Below are 7,886 nucleotides of genomic sequence, written 5' to 3'. Positions count from 1 at the left end.
CTTTTGGAGATCGACTTCTCTCTCTGTGTCTTTCAGAGAGGTGAAGATGCCCTCAGCATCTCTTCATGCTCTGTTGTATTCGCGCCTCCAATGGGCACAATTATTGCAGGCATCATCTGATGCCCTCGAGTTATCAGACCGTGCCCATTTGGACAGTCTGGATGAGGAGCCACTGTCACTCCCTCGTCTCCCTCCTATGAGGGACTTCATCTCTTTCAGCTCCTGGCGGAGCTGACCTGTCTGAGCAGCTACTGCTGATGCGATAGCTGATTCCCAGCCTGCATTTGGCTGAGGTGTTGTTGGACCTGGGCCAAATTGGCTGATCCAGGGGTTGATCTGGCCAGGGAAGTTCCCTGGGGAGTATGCCTGGGGCTGCAGCAGCAAATGCTGCCCCTGGAATGGCGCTTGTTGTGCCATTGGTGCAGTTTGCACTGCATATGGTTGGAAGCCCCTTTGGGGAGGCTGGGGGTATGCGGTGCCTGTTGGCAACATGGATGGTTGTTGGTTTGCAGCACTCATTTGTGCTGTGTGCATCGTGTAGTCCATGGTGCTTATCTGCGCCTGGTGTTGTTGTTGTTCTGGGGAGCCTTGCTCCCTGGGTTGTCATATCTCGATGTCCAGCAGCTTGTTCAGGTCAAATCGAGGGTTGCCTCCCCCCGAGAATGACATTTTCATCGTTTTGTTTCTTGTGGTGGTGGGAGGAGTTTAGGTTCTTGCATGCATGGGATTCGCTGCAAGTGTGTGTGGTTTTACATGTGAGCCTGTGGTTCACGTGATCTAGGTAGGTTACTCCTAGCCCATGTGATGTCTAGCACATGGTGTGGCTGTCCAGGTGAGTTGCTCGCCCAGAATTTTCCCACACTCTTGGCTGTGGGCAATCGCCCCTTGGCTTTACTTCTTCTGCCTCCATTTTTGGGGGCATAGTGATGCTGAGAGTTCCCTATCTTCTTTGATAGGGAGGTTTTCTGGTTCCCTCACATTTTGTAATGTGAGGTACTTGTCCATGTGGACAAGGTTGTTGTAATGGGTCTATCACCACTAGACTCAAGACAGAAGAGAGGGGGAGGGTTGGGGTGGTTGCATGCACAGGTTTTTGACTTGGAGTGGATTCCACTACTCCTCACTGTCTAGCTAACTATACAGCTGGTCACGGTATCACGGAAGAGTCCGGTAATGACAAATAAGGAAAGAACAATGAGAAGGGGAAACATCAGGTGGAAATGGAGTCAGAAAAATCGGAAAAATAAGAAATGTGTAGGAGGGAACATTGGCTAAGGGTGGTAGAATCACGGGATTTGGCTTGTTTATGGTACACCAGCAAATCCCCGTTACATCGTTGCAATTTCCTAGGGGTTCCCATGTGGTGTCCCCTAGCTCCCATTTAACCTTAAACCAGAGTTCATTGTGAACCCATGCATGGTATAAGATTTTGTGAACTACTGCTTCACAATTGGGGTCTTCCCTGAAATCATAAAATATGTTTACTTCCCTATTTGGGAAGATTTCTTGGTCATTCGGCTCGTGAGGCACAAGCTGGGATACATGGAATCTTGGGTGGATTCCGCATTGTTCAAGTTGTGGTGGCAACTTGAGGATGTAGTTTGACATATCTGGAAATGTTTCCAGAATTTCATAAGGCCCTATATACAGGGGCTTTAGTTTGCCTGCCCTCCCTTTGGGTAGGTTCAGCTTATCCATGGATAAGTATGCAAGCTTGCCTTTTCTCAAAGGTGGGTCCGGGCGTCTTTTCTTATTCGCCTGGATTGTTTGAGCAGCGCAATTGTGTATTATCATGTTGTGTGCTGCCATGAGGTTTTCCTTTGCCTTTTGGGCAAAGTCATTCACTCCCGGGTAGTCCGAGGGTGGTGCTGTTAGGCACATCTTTGGCATGTGGCCATAGATTAATTCAAATGGGGCAAATCCTGTCGATGTGTTCGAGCTTGCATTGATTGCGAATTCTGCCATCGACAGCTTCGCTGCCCAGTCGTGTTGATCTGGTCTGACCATCATGTGTAGTATCTGTACTACTTTTTGTATCATTCTTTCCACTTGGCCATCACCTTGCAGGTGGAATGCAGTTGTGAATTTCAACTGCACACCGAGTATTCAGTGTAATTTGTGCCAAAATTTTGACATGAATTTCGAGTCTCGATCTGATATGATCGAGTGTGGTAGACTGTGAAGTCTTACAACTTCATGAAGGAATATGAACGCTAGTTCTAATGCGTTTGTTGTTGTTTTTATTGGAATTAGGTGGACATTGGATGTCAACCTGCAGATGATTACCCAGAGGTAATCATATCCCAAGCTTGTTGGGAATGGACCTGTGAAGTCCATGGCTATTGACGACCACGGTGTTTCTGGGGTCGGGAGTGGGTGAAGCAGTCCAGGATTTCTCCTGGTGCTTTTCTTTGTTGTTTGGCAAGTTCCACAAGACCTGCAGAACTTGTGGGTGTCCTTCCTCATCGACTTCCACCAGAAGTATCGATGGAGGGTTTCCACTGTTTTCTTGGATCCTAAGTGTCCAAGTGTTTCATGGATGTTTTCGAAGATTATTCCTTGAATGGACTTCCTTTCGTAGTTTCCTTTTGGGACTACTATTTGGGTCGTCCCTCCTTCTCCAAGTCAGGTTATCAGCCCATCTTTTATGGAGAAGTTTTTGAAATTCCCCAGGTTCTCTAGGATTTCCCGGTGGATCTGGCTTTGCGAGTATCCAGATTTTATTGCCTCAATGAGGTCTTTTCCTTTGAATTGTTTTTGAAGGTTCTCTTCTGGAATTATGATTTCTTCCAGGTTTTGGGTGCTCCCCCTTGTCAGGGGATGACTCCTGGGTCCCTGTGACCCTCCCCTATGGTCCACAGCCCTATGGTGTAACCAGCCCTATCCAGGGCACAACCTACTGTGGGTAAGAAGATGATATAAATGAAGGGCAAGTATGTACAACTAGGTTCAGCAAGACTTCTGGATTGAGCACAGTAGAAGAGTTTTCAGGAAGAGCACCCAGCAGATTGCTGGGACCAGGAGTCGAGCTTGCGGACATATTTAGATCCAAGAAAGACATGATCTGCTCCGGAAGTTGTGTGTTGTTGGAACTGGTCAAACTGTCACAAACCTCTCGGCGCTAACGAGTGTGGGAATGGAATGGAGCGAAGCAAGAGTCATGAGATCATGGGAAGCAAGGTCATGAGCCAGAAGATCACAAGATCACAAGAAATCAATTGAGGTCAGCAACCTGTGTTGACCAGTTGAAGAATCTGTCTTCACTGGTCAACTCCTTATATACATGAAAACAGGCTAAGACATGCGAGATGAAACAAGAAAACAAGAGAGATGTCAGGGCAATAGCCCCAAACCCCAAGCCATATGTAATTAAAAGATACATATAGTCACATGGGTAAGTGGTAACCTCCAGTTAACTGCTTACACACCACCGTAAAATACACACCATTGTATCACTTACAGCTCTGTGTGCTGAGCTACCCACTGAGACCTCACACTTTTTTAAGTGTATGAGGTGTGTTTTACAACACAACCCACCAAACTTATCAATCTTAACATTTTGACTCGGTAGCACCAATGGCGCCTAAACATGCCCGCAAGGGCAAGGTTGCATCTGCAGCGACGATAAAAAGAAACGAGCGGTTCATCAAGAAACTGCAATCTCCCATCATGGGAGATTCAAATCAACAGCCATCATCAGACGACGATGAGGATCAACACGATCTGAAAACAGCAACCACATCAGGGCTGGCCCCTGAAGGTTATAAAAACTTATGTGGAGTAAGTGCAGGGCCCAATACCCCTAGAACTCCACGTCATATCAATCTAACCCAAGCTGGGGAAGATCCCTCACCTCAGGAGGTGATTGACTTGCGTGACAAACGCATAAGCACCGAACGATCAGCCCAAAAAGCTGATTGGATAGAGTCGCAGGAAACTCCAGGGCCCCAGTCCTCCCCCATGTCCCCAAGTCAAGCCCCAAAGGCAGACAAAGGGAAACAGAGGGAAGAACCTCCACATCGGCTATCCGAAAAACTACTGGACTTGTTCCAGGTTCCGTCCAAATGGAGGACGAAAAACGAAGACCAACTTCTTCTCAGGCTGGAAGCCCGAGAAGGCACAAAAAAATGCCCTGAGAGCAGGATCTCCCAGAGTGCAGAAGCTCCAAAAGAACTTCTGCTGTTCACACTACCCCATGCCATGCCAGACAAGGCAAGGTCACCAACCTCAGAGGAGGTCTCCGAGATAATGAGGAGGAGGTGAACCAAAATGAGGGAGTTCACTGAGGAAGCCTTATGGAAAAGTAAGGAAAAACCATTGAACAGACCCCTCTATGAAAGGGAAGCACCCTCTGCAACGGCCTCACCTAAACAAAGCAAGCATGGAGTTTTTACTCCAAGAACCCCTTCTGGAGCCCCCAGAAGTGGCAATGTCAACTGGGGAGAGTCACTGCTCACCCAACCAAACTTCCTCCTGGAAAACCAGGAATCATGCATAATAAACATGATAAACTCAATCCAAAAAAAGATCGAGGAAACAAGCCACAATAGCATGGCTCATCTGGGGGTAACTCTAGGAAGGATGGCCAATGCAATCAATGTGTTGACTGACAAAATCAGCAAGCAGATGGACTTGCTGAAGAAGATAAACTTCTCACAAAATAGTGAGGAAACAAAAAAAATACCCCTGGGCCACAGGCCAGGACAAAACCAGAACTCATGAAAAATTCACGAAAAGAACCACCAGTGAAAGTACACTGGAGTATCATCAGCAACTCGACAGAGACGCTAAGGAGATCCTTCTCCCAAGGATAGGAGAAGACAATGCCGAAAGAAGGCACCGCTCAGAAATTAGGAGGAGAATCGGCACATACCAAAGGTTTGGCCAAACATCCACCTTCGACGAACCTCTTGAACAGAGAGGTAACACAACCACACTCTCTCAAAACAATGAGAGAATCCAAATACAACTTCAGGCAAGTTCGCCTGAAACCAAAGAAACACTGCGAGGAAAATTCCCCCAGCGAAAACCCCCCCAAAGGAGAGATCTCCATTGGATAGCGACCCCATAAAGGCAGGGGAGCAAGAGGAGTACCTGGAGAAATGGTACAAAAAGGCCATAAGAATGGCCGAAGTGAGAATACTCACCCGCTACCCAGAGGGAGTGAAGCCTGAAGCTCTAAAAAATGGGCTGGCTTTCCCTGACAAGAAATGGTCAGGGGAGAACGACATGGAATCGTTCTGGCAGTGGTTCACAGAACTACTGGGATTCCTCGCCTTGCGAGGATGCAAAGGTCCCCAATTCAACAAAGTCCATCTGGACTGCTTGATTTGCAGATTAGGGGGACCCACATTTGACCTCGGAATAAGACTCCGAGACGAAACTCTCCTCAGAGGAGACGAGGGCATGTTCCTCGAGGTTCTCAACATATTGATGAGAACCTTCATTAAAGCCTCTGCTGCATTGAACGTGACAAAGAAGTACCACAACGTTAAATATGAAGCGGAAAAAGGCCTAAAACAGTTCTACTTAGAACTGTCTAAAGCAGCATCCCAAATGGTGATGCCACCAGACCAGGCATCCTTCAATGCCAGGTTCCTAAACTACATTCCCCTTGAATGGAAGAGGGAAATGATTGCTCACGACAGAATCTTTAAAAGCAATATCTCGTGTAGACGAGATAATCAATGGGCTGAAGATGTCTTCAGCCTACAAATCGGGATATTATACCCAAACAACCACCACGGCAACCACGAGCCACGGTAGAGCTCTCCCATAGGAAAGAAGGCTGAAGAGCCGAAATCCAGATGGAAAGAGGATACATCCTTGAAAAACTCGAGGAAAACTGACCAAAAGTCAGTCCCAATTTGTGGCAAATGTGGCAAAATAGGGCAAACGAAAGATTGCCCAAAACATAATGCAACAAGCAATGAAAAACCAAGGTGCATAGCTGCCATGGAGATCGTGAACACATCAGAAGAAGAGTCAGAAGACTCATCAGACAAAAAACCAGAGAACAACTCTGGTAACTCCGGAGCATCAAGCTTCAAAGTAGAGGACCCATATGAGGGACCTCAATACTCACCTGACTCAGAAGGTGAGGAAGTCAATGTCGGGACCATAAGGATGGGCCCAATGTCAGTTGTTGATCATGACAACATAAATTATAGAATCAAACTGGCAGTAGCGTGCCAGTTAGAAAACATGGCAGATGAGAAAGTCACCAAAGCCTTGGTGGAAGCACCAAGAAAAGACGCCTTGGGGAAATACATGAAAGCACCCAAGGAAAACAAGGAGAAAGGGAAGAAGGACCAAAAGTCCATCGAGACCCAGACCCCTTGTTTGATGCGAAATTCCGCATCTCAAAAGATGTGGGAAAATACCCCGCAAACAGACCACTCTCAACAAAGAGAACGCTGATGGCTCACATAAAAATAGCAGGCATAAAAGCCTACATGCTATTTGACAGTGGAGCCGAAATGGATGCTATATCACCGGACTTTGTCCATGCAGTGTCATATCCATACAATCCTGACCTCCGTTCTGGGCTCCCAGAACTCCGAAACTGATTCCGGAGCCCTACTTCCCTTCTGTCACCTTCTCCTTGCCGATGTCACGACCATGCATTCCGGCCCGTTAGCCGCCCATCCCGATGCCGCCCGAGCCTATTCCCGCTGTGCGAGCGCAAGCACGAGCCCCAACCTCAGCCCTATCCTCCCTGAGGGCTCCCTGCTCACTCCCCCACTTTCCCCTAGGCTCCCCTACACTTGGCCAACTCCCCCACAGCCACACCGACCTCCCTGCCCCGAGTCCGCCTCTGGCACCGACCTAGCGTGACTCCGCGACATCGCCTACTCCACTATGATACCATCGCTGCTATCGCGGCCCTACACCCCTTCGTTTATTTATCTGTTATTGTTTGTTTAGACCCTCGGTCATTGCCGGCCGCTGTGCGGCCAACCCCGCTCGTTGTTCCTATTTGCTTCCGGACCCTTCGGCCTTCGGCCCGGGTCCGCTTCTATTCATTCTATCTTCATATATATATCCTGTATACTACATTATAGTACCTCAGCTCTAATATCGATGTGACCATGACCCCTAAGTCCTGACCCCAACAAGGCAACCCCAGTGAGTTCAAAATGAGGGCCAAGAGACAGCTAGGGGGCACAGCACTCCCTTTAGAGTTGCTGAGGCCAAATGCCCTACCCCCAGGCCTTGTTCACGGCATCACGGCCATCGCGGCCTATAGCGGCCCGCATCGGCGACCTTCGGTGCCAACCCCAGACCAGTGTCTAACAGCCGACTCCCAAGAGGTTATCCCACCTCTGGCTCTGACACCACCTTTGGTCCGACTCTGGAACATCCTGGGTCCGACCTCAACCTCGACACCTTCCAGACGAGTGTGCAACACCTATGCTCCCGACTCCGGACCTCCGCTCTGGAATCCCGTTTGCATCTCTGTCTCCGGAACCTCCAGTCTTAGCTCCGACCTCAGACTTTGACCCCACCTCCGCTTATACCCATTGTATTGGTTAGCTCATTCCATTTAATTACGTTTGCCAATATTCCGGAGTTTAACTTCCGAGTTCGGACTTTCCGGACTTATGTCGGACCTTGCAACTATTGCATTGCTCCATTCAATTCCGCTATACTCCCTCATTCCTATTTGGGCTGCTGCTTCCTTTCTATTCAGTCAGCTGGCCATTCCCCACTCCCATCCTCCTTCCTTCCTCCTTGGGCCTTGGCCCTTCATTCCTCCTTTGAGAAACACCATTGAGTCAAACCCTTGACCCTCAGTGTTGTTCCTCTTTCCATCTCCCTTTGTTTCTTTTCGTCCTACCCTTGTTCCTTTTGATTCCGGACCCCTCCTTATATACAATGTACAT

Source organism: Cantharellus anzutake (genome assembly GCF_015039405.1).
Source record: "Cantharellus anzutake strain C23 chromosome Unknown EI90scaffold_123, whole genome shotgun sequence".
In the NCBI taxonomy this organism is placed as follows: Eukaryota; Fungi; Basidiomycota; class Agaricomycetes; order Cantharellales; family Hydnaceae; genus Cantharellus; species Cantharellus anzutake.
The sequence above is the reverse complement of the archived record's forward strand: the minus strand, read 5'-3'. Positions refer to the sequence as shown.